At 46.3% G+C, this 16892-nt stretch overlaps 1 protein-coding gene across 1 annotated transcript in view; it reads left to right on the forward strand.

Annotated features, from left to right (window-relative positions):
* The window catches only part of FAF1 (Fas associated factor 1), a 2829503-nt gene that overhangs the window by 151071 nt on the left and 2661540 nt on the right, over positions 1-16892 (forward strand). The gene's annotated exons all lie outside the window — the stretch shown is intronic.

A 16892-nucleotide genomic window follows, 5' to 3' on the forward strand; every position in this document is an offset into this window, starting at 1 on the left:
TTCCAACACTTCAGGATGCATCGCTTGCCGATAACACATGAAATATTAAATAATAGCCTTGTGGTTTCCTTCACCTTGCCAATGTCGGCAAACAAATATTTTAAGGGGGATAAGGTTGCTGGAATTGAAGTGATTTCCTCAAGGAGCTCCGCCACCTCCTGCCAGAACTCTACAATCAAAGGCCATGACCAGTACATGTGGTACGTTCCAGCGCCTGGGGCATCGCACTTTGGCCAGGATCCTGTACAGTTTTCAACGAATTTGACTAATCTGGCCGGGGAGTAGTGCAGTTGATTTTAAAATTTTGAATTGTATCAGTCGCAGCCCAGAGTTCATTGAAACAGATTTGGTAAGTTGACAATAGCGGAACCACCTAGTGTCGATCACGGTGCCCGTGTCGCGCTCCCAGGTCTCTTTAATTGTGTTACGCAAAGTGGAATGTGCCTGCACCAGGGAGTATAACATCGACACCCCTTTGCCATGACCATCTGCGGACGCCACAGCTCTGATACATTCATGCGTTGGGGGTTCCAGTGGGAAAGTTGGCCATCTAGCAGCGAACGCAGTCCTCATTCGGTGGAATTGAAAGCGTTTAAGGGGCCCCCTCCCCCCACACTGTGTTAATAAAGTCTGTGAGTTCGCAGAATGTGCCATCTGGGAACATGTCCCGCATTTTGAAGATTTTATTTGGGTCCCATAATTGCTGGAGGGCCTTGTCGAAAGTTGGGGCAATTCTGGGTAAATTCCACAGGGGAACCTTCGGGTCGTATGGGGTCTCTAGGCCAATTCTCTTATATATCCTGAACCAGGCATGTATGGTAGTGAGTACCGGGTCAAATGGACTGGTGTCTTTGTAGGTAGAGTTGAAAATAACAGAACCTATGTCGTTGGGACGGGGGGGTGTGGTTTTCCAGGAATATGTGGGGAGCTGTATCCTCTGGGTCGAACTAGTGCTTCGCAAATTGTGCCTATGCAGTTAAATAGTATAGTTCAAAGTCAAGGGGGCGATATCGCCCTGTGAAAATGGTTCCACCATCTTTGCCTAGCCTAGCCGTTATTCCAAATAAAGGAAGAGGCACGTGACTGGAGTTTTGTAAAGGTCTTACCGGGCCAAATCGGGATGTTAAAGTAGTATAGAAGTTTGGTGGAATACCACCATTTTAAGTAGTGCCACTCAACCATATAGGGATAACGGAAGATTAGTCCACAATTGGAACTTGGTCGTCCGGTTTAGTAATGGCTCCCCGTGGTTTTGTGTGTATATAGCATTTGTTTATCCCTGGTTACCATGATTCCCAAGTAGCGTACCTGGATAGGAGCGGGCTTAAACCCCCATTATCTCAGATAGGTCTCCAATGGTCAGGGTCAGTGGGAATATTTTGTACATTCGGACGTTGATTTTGTATCCAGAATAATCGGAAAATGTGTGTATGTCTGACATTGTGTTGAACATTCTCATGTGGGTTTCGGACATACAATAGGGTGTCATCTGCGTACAGTGATATGATCTGTGGGGGACCGGTCATCCTGAGTCCTCTGTGTGAGTGCTTCTTACGGATATATTCGGCCATTGGTTCTATGGTAAGTGCAAATAGGATGGGAGAAAAGGGGCAGCCCCGTTGAGATCCTCTGTGTAACAGGAATGTGGGGGACAAGGTATTATTGGTCAGAACTCTGGCCGATGGCTGTGTATATAATAGCCAAACACATTTGACAAAGTATTGACCAAGACCGAACCGCTCAAGCACTAAAAAGAGGTATGGCCAAGAAACTGAGTCGAAGGCCTTTCCGGCATCTAGTGCCACAATAGCCGCCCTCGCCCCCGGGTCGATCTGTGCCATTACGCCAAATAAGCGCCTTAGGTTTAGGGCCGTGGATCTGGTTGGGACAAAGCCAGCCTGATCGGGGTGTACCAGGATTGGCATGTACGGAAGAAGCCTGGTGGCCAGTACTTTAAAATCTTTGCATCAGTGTTTATTAAGGATAAGAGGCCATGTCTTGTGCCGGTCTGCAGTGTTTCAGGAGGACCGTGATAATTGCTTCGCGCATTGACTCCGGGAGGGTGCCTCGGTCCATAGCTTCCTCCCACACTTTCAAAAGTAAAGGGGCTAATTTATCCTGAAATTCTTTGTATAATTCAGAGCCCAGGCCATCCGAACCGGGGGCTCGGTCAGAGGATAATGATTTAATAGCTGGGACAAGCTCTTCAACTGTAGATAGTTGGTCGAGTATGTTCCGTGTCTCGGGAGTTAGTGTTGGAAGGTCTAAGTCATCTAGGTACCTGATTGTGTCTTTCCTGGACTTCACATCATGGTTAGAGTATAGAGAGGAGTAGAAGTTGGCGAATGTGGCATTAATGTCTTGTTCTTTATTAACCGTTATCCCAAAAGTTGTCTGTATACTGAGGAAAGGAGTGTGATGTTTATCGGCTTTGAGCATATTGGCCAAGAATTTGCCAGCCTTCTTGCGTTCCCCATATCTACGGGCCTTAGCCGGGGCAGTCGGTGTAAGGTGTCTCTTTTTGCTTAGGTTATGCCCAGTTCCCTTCGCACGGATTTCAGCATACCTGTGGACTTGCCTAGGATGACTCCCCGGGTCCAGACCTTAAATGCCTCCTACAGGTTAGCATAGGTGTTCACCGACCCCTCATTAAGTTCAAGAAATTCCGCACTTTCAGTATGTAGGCCTTCACATATATGGGGGTCTCTCTGGATTGTGGGGGGGGGGGGGCATCCTCCATCTTCTAGTCGGAGGTGGGGTGTCACTTAAGTTGTTATCGACCGTTATCGGTGAGTGGTCTGAGAGGGTGCGGGGTTGTATTTCGCAACCGGAAACCATTCCAGAAAGGGATGAGCTGATAAGTCAATAGTCTATACGCGAATGGGAATCATGGACGGACGAATAGAAGGTGAATTTCCTCTCATGTGGGTATAGTGTACGCCATGCGTCGATTGTCTGTCTGTTCCATTAATTGTTTCACGACAAGTGCAGCTTTGGAGGGAGCCCTTGGGGTGGTCGATGAGCGATCTAGGGATTGGTCGTGTATTGTGTTGAAATCTCCTCTCCAGATTATTGTGCCTCCCCCGATGAGGACAGCATATCAAGTATTGTACAGTAGAATTCAGGGTCATCTATGTTGGGTCCATATGTCTTAATTATTACTATCTGGCACCCCGCTAATTCCCCCCACACCAGTGCATATCTACCTTGTGGGTCTATCTTACTAGAGTGATGTTTGAAGCACAGCTTGGGATGTATGAGTGTCAGGACTCCCCTAGATTGAGCCGAGTATTCCGTGTGATATCTGTGAGGTCCCCATCGGGATAGGAAATTGGTATTGACGTTACCTAATGCATGCGTTTCTTGTATAAGAAGAATGAGGGTTATGGCGCGTTATATAGGCTGCGATCTTCCTGGCTTTAACCGGGTTGTTAAGCCCCGGATGTTCCAGGATAGTAGTTTAATATTTAAGCCTTTGCTAGCCTGTGTCATAGTCCTATCTGGAATTGTCCGTTTGCCTGTCGTGTTGCCGCATCTCTGCTCATTGCGAAGCTCCGGCCACAAAACAGCTCCCTGATTTTAACATTGTAACTTCCCCAAATACTCCTGGTATACTGCCAGGGGTAACCCTTTCTTGATTCCCCCTCCTATCCCCACCCACATCATCATCAACCCCAACAAGATGATGTATCCCTTTAACCATAACTTTGGAAGTCTCCTGGTGGTGCAAGCTGTACTCACTTTGCCGCTAACCGAGGGGGCTCACGGCCCTACTTCAAACAAGTGGTGGTCAGGGCCACCTCGCCACCCTCGGGTTTTGAACTTTAGAACGGGTACAGTATGAATGAATGTTCGTCAACCGGCAGGGTCGTTCAGTTCCTCAGCAGGCTGTGGTGGCAAGTTCTGGTTTATTGCTCGATCTCTGGGGGGCAGAGGGATGGAGGCTTCAACATATGTCAAGGCTTCCATGGGATTTTCAAAAAAATGTGCGCTGCCCCCGTGTTGGAAAGATGAGCGCATATGGTATCCGACGCAACCTCAGTTGTCTCTTAACTGGTTCATAGGACCTTCTCAGTGTTTGCACATTGGTTGAAAAATCCGGGTATATATGTATTCTGCTGTTCTCGTAGAGTAAAGTGCCTTTTTCCCTGGATACTCTCAGGATAGAGTCTCTGTCCCTATAGTTGAGGAGACGGGCGATTATTGTACGGGGTGGTGCTCCAGGTCTTGGGGGAGGTGCAGGGGGCCTGTTCCACAAGAAAGTGGTCCGAGAAGGTGTTGGGGCCCAAAAGGGTTTTCAGGAGGGTATCAACCTGGCGTTCCATGGACCCCTTACCAAAGGTTTCTGCCACCCCAACTAGGCGGATGTTATTCCTTCTGGACTTTGATTCAAGGTCCTCGCATTTATTGAGTCTTTTGAAGGTCCTCTTTCAGCTGGGTGATGTCACGGCTGTGCTGTTATCGAAACCTCATTGGTACTGATCCTGTGTTCCGCCTCAGTAATACGTGTGCTCTCCTTGTCTACCCTTGCCTTCAGGGAGCTGATTGTCACCACAATGTCGTCTAATTTGCTGTTGACTGCAAGGAAACCATTCTGGACCATTGTCATTAATCAATCTACTCTCTCATCCGTCGGGGACTCTAGCTGGCTGGCCATCGGTTTTTGTGGTAGTTTAGTGGACCCATGATGCTGGGAGCTGGCAAAGGAGTCCATTGGACCTGTTTTCTTGGAGCCCACCCCTTTCTTTTCGTGGCGGCCCATATTGTGGGCTGAGTGGCTTATGTTCGCCCACGGCACTCTGCTCTATACAGTGTTATTGGCCAGCAGTCTTGAGTGGGATGTAGTGTTCTCGTGTACAATGGTGGTGATCCTTTCTGTCTTCCGAGTTGGGCTTGTATAGCTCATCCGAAGTGAAATAGAGGTGCCAGGGTTGTACTGGGGTTCCTGCTGTAATGGCTGAGCTGTATGTCGGAATATAGGTATTTATGTGGGCTCTGCCGACTGTCGAAGTTTGGTATTTCAATATTCACTTGCATGTGCCCATCTGTGGTCAGTTGCCAAAGTCAGAAGTTGGTGCATGTTTATCTGTTCAGGATAGTGCCCAGTGGCGTCAGCGGGTGCAACGCCCGCCTGCTGCGTTACGGGTCTGTCCGGAGCCGGAAGACCCTGTACACAAAGAAAGGATTTATATGGCGCATGTTGTAGCTTATGGTGATCCAGACGGGTCACTCCGCACCATCAGTCAGCCTGGCCCCTTGATCTATGATCGTGCCACAAAACCGGTGTGTAGGCCAGCCCCAACAGTACATTTTCCCACTGGGCCCTGGGGGGGGGCGTTGGCATCCTCTGGGCATGTGTACTAGATATCCAAAATGTCCAGCAGTCCCGCCGTCCACCCCAATTCCGCTGCCAATTCCGCTGCCTACCAGGACTCTTCCCAGGGCAGCAGTGTGTGTGTGTGGGGGGGGGGGGTGTAGTGTGTGTCTTTTAAGCACGTGCGGGTTAAAGGTAGATCGCTCCGGGACCCGATCGCCCCCTTGCAGCCTGTCAGGAGGCTTCCAATGTAACAGATGTGCACGGGCGGGAGCGGCTGGACCGCTTTATGGAGGGGCATCCAGGGGGCCTCCTACCTTCAGGCTGGTATGCACGGGCCGCTCACCGCGGGCCCCCCGCGTCCCTCCAATGGTCGCGGCCAGGGTGCAGGGCTGCGTGGTTTAGGGGTGGGGGGGCGCCTCGGTGTTCTGCTGAAGCAGATCACCGTTGCCAGATCGCTGCGTTCAGCGGGGAGAGCCGGTTGCCTCCGCCGTCTCCCCTAGTCTGCTCTGTGGGTGCACGCCTGGGTTAGTATCCGGGTATTTGTGGAGCCCACTTTAGGCCAACTCTGCTGTGTCTCGGCTGGCTCCTCAATGTTAAGGCGCGGAGCGTGACCCTTCCCCCACTCGGCCTGCTATTGGTGCCCCGCCCCTGGCCCTTCGTGGTTTTCCTGTGGAGCCGTGACTCGGACCCACGACTTGGGGCGGCCTCCACTGCTCCCACGGTGCAAGTTCGCAGGGTGATATCTCGGGACTGCGTGTCATTTATTTCCCAAGTTTTTTCAGGGTGATGCTGCAAGTCTTCCGTTGCCGTTTGTGAGTTTTCCGGCAACCAGGTGGCCCCTGAAAGGATTAATTGGAGAATCGGATGGATTACGGGCCGTAGCTCTCCTCTCAGGCAGCCATCAGCATTGTATTTTTTTTTAACAGATGGACAAAACTTAACTCTCCAGAAATATGAAATCAGCAAATAAGATATAGCTGGAATGAATAGTGTAGCACGTTTTATTTAAAAAACCTGTTATTCTGTATGTTAAAACTTATTCCCAGCTTTGTCATAGCAGAGACCGCGGATTGAAGACCATCTCTCCACTGCAAAAATAAAGCAACTGTAATTCTTCTGCAGTCAAACTTTTTACATTTTTAAAATCTTTTTCAGAGTTGCCCTTTGGAGACCAGCCATGGCACCTATGCCTATTAAGCCAATTGTTTACTAATTGTGCAGTTAACTACGGTGTCTGGGCCCTATTATTTTACAGATGTTCTCTGGGAGGGTGCTAGAAGGTTGGGCTTACGATGTAGGTTTACTGCCTGCTTAATGCAATAAAGGGCTTCTGTTAAGTCAATACCCACACATAGGGAGCATACAGTATGCAGCTAACCCGTATACATTGCCTTCTAGACAAACGCACCAAACACACTTCTGTTTCTTTTTTCGTCACTAGTCTATCTCTCCAACCAACACCTAGGGATACTATTTCCCTAGAGAGCGATGGTGGGCCGCCTATCTAGGTTGAAAGGATAGGAAAGCAACACTAACCCTACCTAGATTGTTCAATTCTATTTAGAAATTCTGCAAGTTTCCCCTTCTGAAGTGCGTTCTCTCAGTGTAAGCAAGCAATTTACCAAGGAAGATGTACTACAGCAAGCTGTTACCAAAGGAGCCACTAACGACAAGGAAACTAGTGACAATGTTTGCACCTTAACGTATTGTACCCTGAGAACCATGAGACCTGAACTTTAATGATATTGATCATTGGCTTGAGAAAAAAATGTGTTGTATGGTTGAAGAAAGTGGTAAACCCTACAATGGAACTTGGTACCGAAGGAAACGACAGAACTAGCTTTCAGAAAATAACTGAAAACCTGGCTATTCAACTTAGAGAAAATCCTAAAACATGTACCCCCACAAACCATATTCTAGGACCAAAGCAAACATGGGACAATACAGATAGAAGAACCAACAATTTATTTATTTTACTTTTACATTTATATAGCGCACATGCAGCCCAACGGCATCGCAGCACTGTTACTTGTGGCAGTCTTAGTTACAAAAAGTTACATAAGGTAATGAAAAACATAGCAGGCGTACAGTTACTTTCTAGGTTTGTGGTACATTCTCCTTACATTCTATACGCATTGAGATAGGATATTAGCTAAGACCTGAAAATGAGTACAGTTTCTTTCTTGGATGAGTTTTGAAGAGCATAGTTTTCAGCAACTTATGGAATGCTAGGTGAGAGACTTCTGCTCTCAGGGGTGGTGGTAGGACATTCCAATGCAGCGCTGCTAGGTATGGGAAGCTGATCCTGCCTGCTCTGGCTCTTTTGACTCTGGGGATCATGAGCATGTTTACATATGGAGTTCTGGTCGGTCTGGTGGATCTAGTGGGGTGGATTCTCTGAGAGGTAGGGTGGAGCAGTGAGGTGGATGCACTTATGGGTGAGGGGAAGTGCTTTAAAGAGGACTCTTTTACTGGGAGCCAGTGTGCCTCTTTCCTAGCTGAAGTGATATGCTCTTTCTTTGGTATTCCTGTGGCTGCTCTTAAAGTGCTGTTTTGTATAGTCTGAAGTCTGGTCATGTTTTTGGTAGAGGTACCCAGAAACAGTGCATTACAGTAAAGTCTTGATCCTGTGATGGCTGTGGCAGTTGTGATGCAGTTATCCTTAGATCGGAAAGGTCTAGCTGCTGTCAGCAGTTTGGCATGGTATGCTGCTGTGGAGGCGATGGCATTCACTTGCCTAGTCACCGTCGCAACCACATCACACCCAGAGCCAAACAGAAACCAACTAATCACCCCCTCCTTGTTCCACACCAGCATACTTCACACTACTACACAGGCCCAAAGGCCCAGCAAAAGTACACACCAGAAGAACATGGCCACTACTAATCATGCCACAAAACCGAATAGTAACAAATCACCCAGACACTGGACGCTACCACTCCGGACACAACAAGCACAAAGCATGTAACAAAGCACACCCAGAAAGCTCGCACACACAGATGCCAGTTTCTCCAGAAGAGCACAACCTCTATCCTATCCCTCTTCCCTCACTAACAAACCCCCCCCCCCCCCCCATCAGTTTTCTTACATAGCCATGTGAGTCCCCGGAGACCATGCTAATGGCAACGATGCACAGTATAAATTATATCATATAAAATAACGTTTAATATTGTATAAAGTGAAAGTGAGAAAAAAATGCCTTTTTAAATGTTACATTTGGATTCACTTTATTGCTCAGAACATTTAAACCAAATGTTATACAGTTCATATTAAAAATAAATGTTCATCAGCTGAATGTAAGTTTATTTAAACATTATTTTCACTATGTAAATTAGGTGAATGTGGCAACCTGTACTCAGAAATGTCACACACCATTGATTTCTATATCTTTTCGTCCATGCCAACTAGCCTGTTACTTTGAGATGGAAATATATTTTTGTATGATAAGTATTCGTGATCAAAAAGCCAAAATGAACCTGAATGATCACAATCTGATGCACAGATTAGTAACATGATCACATTTGTGGAATATGCTGTTTTTAGAAAGTTAAAATAGTTTCATTTCAAAATCTCCAAGATGACATTACATCAAATGGGAGTGAAACTGTATTCCCATTAGACTGCCTTCTTCAGTAATGCTCCCAATGACCAACAAGAGGTTGGTTTAGTGTGATGCCACTTCCGGAACACTGCCCATCACATATGTTGACAAATTAGATTGGAGAAATGATGCACACCTTTAGCGGGTGTGGTTTCTCCACTTTTAAAGTACAAGCCCATAGATCCTTTGAACACACTGGCTGACTGGTACCTGGATTTTAAAGTCAGGAACCAGAAATGAGGGAACCAGACTGTGGAGGGAAGCTGACAACATTTTGTTGACTGATGCCCACCTGTTCCAGAGGAGAATTAATCCAGTTCTTAAAAGGGTTCCCATCTGTCTGTGAGACGGCCAAAAGAAACTTGCATGCAAGTATAATTGTAAGTGGAGCGATACTCTACAGGGGGAATAATTAAATCTCAGCTGTTTTATTTATTAAAGTACTGAGGGGCTGGGAGTATATCAATTGACATCCTTGGAAATGAAAAAATATTTTGGAGGTGTAAGTTCCCCTGGAGACTTTATATTTGATAGAATATACCCTAAAGGATGTGTGTGCTGGGAGAAGCATCTCCTTCTCTGTCAGCCCCCTGCCCCCCCCATATAAGGTGCGTATTAGGCCTTTTTATGCACAGAACTCTTGTCAATATAGCCCTATTTCATTCTTCCTTGCGTACCACTTAAACATGCTATTTATAGCAGCACCCCCATAAATCATGGAGCTCACTGGTGACTGCTTGGCTAGCAGCTGCTTGCAAATACACTCTTTACTTTAGTAATCAACACAGTTCATTGAAAGCACTGGGATGAATGAGTCCTGGTCTGTTTAATGTTTTTAACACTGTCCTCTTATAATGATTCTATCATGATCGTACTTTCGAATGGATTGTGTCCTCCAATGTATTCCTCATCTTTGACATGTTAATGTCCAGCTTCAGCTGCTTCGGAAAATGTTTTTCAGCAGAGAGCGCCCAGTCCGATGGCATTGAGTTGATGTTCCCTCGAAGGCCTCCGTCGAGGGTGATGTCGTCGGAGAACATATACAGCACGTGCAGCGCCCATTGGCCTCAGTACTGTTTTTCTGTGACAGCATGTGCTTCGTCTAACGAGAATCAGAACGCCTCATTGTCTAACTACTTGTTTTTGAGAAAATCTTTGAAAATCCTTCGATATGTCTTCCTCTTCGGCACCAACACCGAAGACCAGTTTTGAAAAAATCCCGGAGCTGCAGCTCTAAGGTCCCTTACTGACCCGCACTGTGTCTGCTGGTTGTGCCTCGGGGAGGACGACACGGCCAGTTGTTCAAAGTGTCAGTCCATGACGGCAAACTCCAGGTTGGAAGAATAACCAAATCCCCTAAGCCCCGACCCGCTAAACCTTCGACAAGTTGAGGAGACTCTCCTCGGAGTAAGAAGGCAAAGTGCTCTAGGTCTAGAAGTGGCTCCTACCACTCTTCGTCATCAGCGAAAAAGTCAGAGGCACCGGAGGTCGCCTTTGTTGACGTCTTCCTTAGACGGCTCACCAGAAGGGTCGCATGTCCCACAAAACAATCTACCCCAGCCGAATGGGAAGGTTTCCAAAAGGAAATATTGAAAATATTTGAAAAACAAGGTCATGCTCCTACCGAGCCTTCAAAGCAAGCCGGTTAAGGATAGGTCTCACTCGAAATCCTACACGCCCTCGAGCTCGGTAAAACAGCCTGACAAACATCGGGAGCCCTCGAGGGCTTCTTCCGATGCAAAGCACAAAGAGAAGTTGAGGTCCTCGACACCATGGAGACCTTCGACACAATCAAAACCGTCAATGCCAGCGGTGTCCTCGACGCCTGCCAGGCCTTCGACTGTCTTTGACACCCGTCAGGCTCTCGACATCGACAACTTCGAAAACCGCTATGCCACAAACGCTGGCTGTTCCATCGTTTCGAAGCCAAGCGCCCCTCCTCAATCGGCACCAATAAAGTCTTCGCCATCAAAACCTACACTAACTTTATCTGAAAAAGTTTATCCCCATTTACCCAGAAAGGAGTTTTTGAAATCCCTCTCTTCAATCTATGAAGATGAGGAACGCTCTGATGAGGAAGATGCTCCTTTTGGGAGCATCATTGATACTTCACCTGAACTGGAGTTCGGTAGGCCTGAGCCTGGCGAAAATGCTGATGCTCTATACAGACCACTTATGTCCAGAGTACCTGGAATGGAGCAGACCACTCCCTTATGAACAGGATCATTTAACCGATATTTTGGATAAAGGTCCTCGGACCTACCCTGTTTTGCCCTTCCATATGGCATTACAAAAGAGGGTGGCTTCAAATTGTTAAACTCCGGAGACCAATCCGCCAGTTAATAAGAATCTGACAAAAAAAAAATACCGCCCATCCAGTAGAGACCCCGACTACCTGTCGAAACACCCAACTCCGGAGAGTCTGGTGGTGCAGGTGGTGACGGCAACTTCAAAACCGGTTACACTACCATCCCTCCTGAGACCCATCTTGGACTTCAGATACTTGAACAAGTTCCTCAGGAAGGACAAGTTCAAGATGGTCACACTTTCTAAGATCCTTTCGGCCCTCCAACTTCAGGATTGGTTGGTGTCATTGGAACTCCAGGATGCTTATTTTCATGTGCCTGTCCATCTCAAGCACAGAAAATACCCGAGTTTCACAGTTGGCGGTTCTGCCTTTCTGGCTGACTTTCGCCCCAAGGGTTTTCATCAAACTGATGCCGGTAGTGGCAGCGAATCTTGGGAGGGGAGGATTCACGTCTATCCCTACCTGGACGATTGGCTGATCAGGGTGCATTCTCTGGAACAAGCACTGGATCATCTGAAAGTCAGCTGCTACTCTCGCCACAGATTGGGCAGTCCCTCAATTACAAGAAGTCACATATTACACCTCAACAATTCCAGTACATCGGGCTGCTTTGGACACATCCTTGGGAAAGAGCTTGTCACTAAAGGTGAGGGCTCAAGGCATTCTTCAGATGGTTGCCAAACTTCAGAATGCCCAGGATCTTCTGGCTTTCGATTTCTTGAGGTTGCTCGGCCTCATGCAATCCTAAATTTTTCTGGTGCCAAAAAGCCCTACTGAGAATGAGATCCCTTCAGTGGGTTCTAAGACCACTATGGTCCCAATTTTCAGGTAAAATGTCGGACTGACTTCAGATTACAGACAGGGTCTCACAGGATCTTCTGTGGTGGGCCTGCAGAGAGAATATTCTAAAGGGGAACCCTTATGCCAACTATGGCCTGAGATTACAGTAGTGATGGACCCCTCACGTTCGGTGTAGGGAGCCCATGCCAACGATCTGACAGTCGGCGGTCGTTGGTCTCCATCAGTCCAAACTACACCTCAATCGTTTGGAGCCGAGGGTAATCAGACTAGTGCTGAAGGCCTTCCTGCACTCTGTTTGGGGAAAGAATGTCCTGATAATGACGGACAAAACGGTGGCCATGTATTACCTCAACAGGAAATTTAGGCATAGGGTCACTACCACTGTGTAGAGAGGCAATGCAGCTCTAGTACTGGGCAATTCAAGAAGGAATCTATCGGCAGTTCACCTGTTTAGAGAGGAGAAAATAGTGGGGGACGCTCTGAGCAGGCAGAGCAGTCTCCCACGAGTGGGAACTAGCTCAAAGTCCTTGAAGAGATCTTCACCCTTTGTGGAACCCCTCAAGTAGATCTGTTCGTAAACCGAAGTGCGAAAGATATTTCTCAAGGGAATTTCCCCCAAGAGGAGCTCTGGGAGCCGCGTTCGTAGTGGACTGGGAGTTTCCACTCCTGTACGCGTTTCCTCCAGTCCCCGTCCATTACTCCATGTGATCAGGAGGTTGCGAAAGTTCAGGAAACTCATGATCCTAATTGCCCCAGATTGGCCCAGGAGGACATGGTACCCATACCTTCTAGACATGTCCATCAGCCCTCCGATACGTCTTCCACAGAGAGGAGGGTCAGGTTCTCTATCCAGAGGTCCATGTTCTCAATCTTCACGCTTAGTTTCTGAAAGGTTAAGATATAAAGCTTGGGACCTCCCAGGTGACATTTTGGAGGTGTTGCTTTCGGCTAGAAGGCCAGCAACAAAATACTTGTAACGGTGCCGTTGGAGCGAGTTTTGCAACTAGTGCAAGTAAAAGAATGTGGATCCTTTTCTGTGTAAAACGCTGGATGTATTGTCCTTCCTTCTATATTTAGCCAATTTGGGTCTCTAGATTGGTACTATTAAAGGTAGCACTGTCCATTTTAAAGCGCTCATTAGAGGAAATGCTTTTATTTCAAAATCCCACTGGTAACTCAGTTCCTGAAAGTACTCACAAATGTGGATCCTCCATCTCCTTTCCAGGTTTCGGTTTGGGACCTAAATCTGGTCTTAAAGTTCCTAATGTGTGCACCCTTTGAACCCCTGCACACGTGTCCTTTAAGGTTGCTAACCTTTAAAAACATTTTATTGGTTGCGCCTACATCAGCCTACAGAGTGAGCGAGTTGCAGGCAACTAGAGTTGCAGGCACTGTCAGTAAAGCCACCCTTTACAGTCCTCTACAAGGACAGAGTTGTCTTGAAGGTCAAACCTTTGTTTTTGCCGAAGATCGTTTCGGATTTTCATTTGAACCAGAAAATTGTCCTTCCCTCCTTCTATCCTCCTCCTCACCCTGGTAAGGGGGGAAGAACGACTTCATAGGTTGATTACTAGAAGAGCTCTAAACTTTTACATTTTCGAGAGCATCCAAATTACGGTTTGATCAACTATTCATAGGGCATACAGGACACAAACTGGGTCAAGCTTGTTACCAAGCAAACCTTATCTAGCAGCATAATGTTGGCTATTTCTGAATGCTACAGTCTGGCAGGTAAAGACCCTCCCGAAGGTTGCGGGCTCATTCCACCAGGGGCTTAGCCACATCTACAGCCCTTCAAAGGGGAGTTCCTATAAAGAATATCTGTTTTGCTGCAACGTGATCATCAATGCACACGTTTACAAAGCATTATGCTCTCGATGCTTCCCATTCTCAAGAGCTTTCTTTTGGCAAGCCAGTAATTTGTTCTGCCCTGGAAAATGTTTAATCTATATAAATTCTACACCCTCTTCCAAATTCTAATACTGCTTTGGGATTCTGTTAAAGATGAGGAATGCGTTGGAGGACACAATCCATTCGAAGAACAAGTTAGTTACCCCTGGTAACGTTGATTTTGGCTGGATGTTCCTCCAACGTATTCCTCATCGCCCTCCAATCCTACCCCTCTGTAGACTTTCCCATGCTATTAGTTTCCGCTCCACCAAGGTTGAGTACTGTCATGCCCGGATTTATGGGCATCTCTGCTGCATGAGGTGGACGAAAAACTGAACTAAGGTCAACGGGCGCTGTGCGTGCTATATATGTTCTCTGATGACGTCACCCTCGACGGAGTCCTTGACGCCATCAACACAAGGTGCCCTCGGCTAAAAAAGTAGTTCTGAAGCTGGACATTAACAAGTGAAAGATGAGGAATGCGTTGGAGGGAACATCCAGTCGAAAGAATGTTACATGGGGTAAGTAACTTGTTCTTCTGAATAATGTAAAAGGGAATTTGTGTTTTTGTTTACTTTGTTCAACTGCCTGCATTTTGTATTTTATTGTTATTAAAGCATCTTGAATCATGAACATGCTTTTCACTTTGCTTTAGGACACAGGTAGTATTGTGTAAAATGAAAATTGTCTTAAAGAAGGGCTGCATTTCTGCTTAATTTTCTTTAATAGAGGCAGCGCAGTTGGAGCAGCATGGGCTTTTCATACTTTCTTTTCTTTTCATCAAAGAAGCACTCCAATTGCATAGCTAGGCATGTGCTCTGGAATTTAACTCCCTTTCTGACCACCCTCCGCAAGCAGGTATAATGGATACAGGTAGAAGTGCTGTATATATTTTCAGTGGCACAGATTGTACCTGTACCTCCCAACAGGACTGATATATATTCAGGCAAAGTAGCCTAATTTATCAACCGAGCTGCTGTACTGTATGCATGCCGGTCTTGCGCTTTTCAAAACTTCTGCTTCTCCCATGTACGATTACTGAGTCCCACTGCCACAAATCTAGCACATTTCAAAGCTTCATTATGATTCTCCTGACTAATGTAGGATAGTCCAAACAGGCTTAGAATTTTGACAAGCCATTTATGTCAGGCAAGCCTCACATGGAACCGCCAGTGACCTAACCCTATGTGCCTTTCAGTGTCAACAGCCAGTTGGTAAAGGCAGCTCAGTGGGTCAATAATCCTGCTGCAGAGCTTATTGTGTAACCTGTTAGTTAAAATCCTGTTAATAGGCGAGTAGAGATATGCATTTAAAATGCAGCTAACATTCAGTTGTAACACAGTTGACTTAACATCCGGGATGCTCTACTTGTAATGCCTCACAACACAAACCTCATCAGGGCTGCTATACTTGTTATGGCTCAGAACAGACATCTCATCTGGGCTGCTATACTTGTTATGGCTCAGAACAGACTTCTCATCTGGGCTGCTATACTTGTAATGGCTCAGAAGAAGCACATCCCATGGGGACTGATATACTTGTAATGGCTCAGAATACACACCTCATCGAGGCTGCTATACCTGTAATGGCTCAGAACACACCCCTCATATGGGCTCCTGTAATTATGTAGTGGCATACCGTGTTGGTAAAACATCTGCATTCAAGCAAGTGCTGCATCTGGTCAGACAAACCTCTAACTCTTTCCCAGTCTAATGGCCAAAAGAAGGTTTGCACACATCTAAAGAGGAGCACCGAATGGTAAAACTGTACTTCTTTTTTTAAATTTAAAAGGCGTTTTCAGCTTTTTCGATATTTATTGGTGCTATGTTAAAAGACAAACAGAAAAACAGGAGAGGGAGAGCAACTCTGAACCTAAGGAATTCAGATGAACAACTGTGTGGGTGGGACGGGCTGGCGGGGACGTCGAAGGGACGGAGAACATTCTAGACAATCCAAAACAGGAATTTGAGCAACAGGAAGAGAGAGCAATGAGCTACATGACAGGGCAACAAAGAAAGTGAGAAGGGAAATACAAGTTAATAATAGGACACACGCACAATAGGATTGAGGGTTAGAAGCAGAGCAATTGAGATCTTTGAAGACAGTAAAATAAAACACAGATCAACAGGTGGGGAGAGATGGAAATAGAAAAGCAAGATTAGAGAAGTGCAGGCCAATGACATGAGACAGTGCAAGACAGATGATCAAAAGGAGTAGCAGCCACAACTGAGAAAATGAAAAAACAGATATAGACCGAGTAATACAGAGAGGAAGAGGTGTTCTAGCAACCGATACAGCGAGATATAGGAGGGAAAAAGCAACAATAGAACGCAGAGATGGGAGAGGCATAGTGGCAGAGAAACAGATCACAAAATGTGGCATTGTAGCGCTTAAGTGTGAGAGGCAGAGCGTCAGGAAGTGAGAGACAGGAGAAACAAAGTAGCAAAGGGAAGTAGAGATGGAGCAAAAACATGAAGTGGCTGTCAAGCAGGTTGTGCCAGGCAGCAACAGTAGGCCCGAGAGGAAGAGAAGTGATGCTGGTAGAGTGAGGGACTTGATTCATGAATCATCCTATTTAACTAGCTGGCATCTGTAGTAACTCTTAACAGAGTTTGTGCCCAAGTATCATGAAGATGAAGCGGGGCAGTATGCATCTACAGTGTTTTTGTGTGGGGTAAAATGTTTTCCACAGGTGCAATAAATTATTTAGAACCATTTTGAAATGCACCTGTTTTGTCACTTATGTTTTCAAACAAAGTTTTAATTTCACGCCCGAATTCGGTAGTTTTCACTCTTTTTACTCTCTAATTCTAAAAATAGGAAGTAAAATACTCACTCCAATATCCTATCTGGAGCACTGTTCTCTGTGCAATGGCAAAGTGTCGACTAGCTCAATGATCTCACTTTGCACATGCTTAGAAGGGTAAGATAATTGGAGTTATTTGCTGGTTACATCACCAAGCAGGGTCATTTTT

The sequence above is a fragment of the Ambystoma mexicanum genome, chromosome 1q (assembly GCF_040938575.1).
Source record: "Ambystoma mexicanum isolate Mex_15411 chromosome 1q, UKY_AmexF1_1, whole genome shotgun sequence".
NCBI lineage: Eukaryota > Metazoa > Chordata > Amphibia > Caudata > Ambystomatidae > Ambystoma > Ambystoma mexicanum.